The following is a 1437-nucleotide window of genomic DNA, read 5'->3' on the forward strand; positions in this document are numbered from 1 at the left end:
CTGCGGAAAGTTCGCGCCACCCGTGAAACAAAATTAAACAGCACGCAAGTCTCGGGTCTCACGGTGTTTCCGACTTTTAAACAAATTGGTCTGTGATTATCCACCCGTTTAGAGTGACGTTCGGTTTCCTGGTTCTGACTGCGACACATAAAAAAGAAATGTTTTGTGTCGCATCGGTATTTTAACTGCTGCCCAATTAGCTTATCACATCCACTGAGATTCAGCTTGTCGCGGAAGCCCGCCCGTTTTCCTGCCGCTCATACACTGTAAAAGTTTTATTTTGTTCCTAAACAAAGCTTAATTGATTAAGTTTTCAAACAAAAAGCGCCTTGCTCGAATTGAAGGACGACTGTTCCAGCAACAAAAAGTGGCAAAAAACATACGCAAATTACGAGAGCCCCATTGAGTGAAGCGTCATTTCTTGTGCTTCTACTGTATGCTGCTCCATTTTTCATTTAAATTTGCTGCTAACTTTTAAACTTATATATTAGACTATAGCGTCATCAGGCCAACATCTTAAGCCTAACACAAAAATCCGAAGTTTCGGTTGCAGAACGAAAGTCGAAATATGTCGTGTTTTTTTTTTGTTTTTTTTATTGTTTTGAAGCTGGTTATACCGCCCGAGACGCATTTCCAGCCCTAATTGACGGGACTCGACAACACGCTTCTTGCGGAGGTGCCAAATGTAGTCGGGTGGTGCGTGTTAGCTACTAGTGCGCCTTTTCTTTATTTTTGTGAGGTCTACTTCGGTGCTCCTGCCGGATATTATGTGCGTGGCATTGAACTTCGGCTATATCAGGCGTAAACAAACAAACAACATATATGCCCGCCCAAAAATATAAATCAGAATGACTAAAAACGAAGACGATGACGGGTATTCCGACCACCGCCCTAATCCACGACAAATTGTAGGTTTCGAGCAATTACTGTTTGTTGCATTGTTTGGTTCAGCATGATTTAATTTATTTGGCGTACAGTACGAAACTGAGAAAATATTTCAGAACTCGGGTGTTTTTCTGCCTCTCACATTCGCGTACAGTAAGAGTTTGAAACCTGACCTCGCCAAATGCGGTCGTTCGCTTTGCGGTTTGATGACCCAACGCCCTACTCTGGTCACGGTGATATTCTTTCTTGGTTCAGATATCGAGTCGTGGACCGACCGATGCTCGGCTAGGTAAACATGCAGTGCGGTAAATGTCCTTCTAAGATTCAGCCCCACTGAATCCGGATTTGTGACAAAATTAAGTATTTCTGACAGAAGTCGTTTTCTATGACACCTTCGATTAATTGCTTTTATGAGATGATAATTTTTTACCCCAAAAGAAGAGGCTCTGAAAAATTATGAGGGAAGATGACCGTGAGGACTGAAACATGATTTCGATAACTGTAAGATAAGTCAAAACCATGTTATAGTTTGCCCCCCCCCCCAAAAAAAAA

The sequence above is a fragment of the Frankliniella occidentalis genome, unplaced genomic scaffold (assembly GCF_000697945.3).
Source record: "Frankliniella occidentalis isolate FOCC.00 unplaced genomic scaffold, Focc_3.1 Scaffold160, whole genome shotgun sequence".
NCBI lineage: Eukaryota > Metazoa > Arthropoda > Insecta > Thysanoptera > Thripidae > Frankliniella > Frankliniella occidentalis.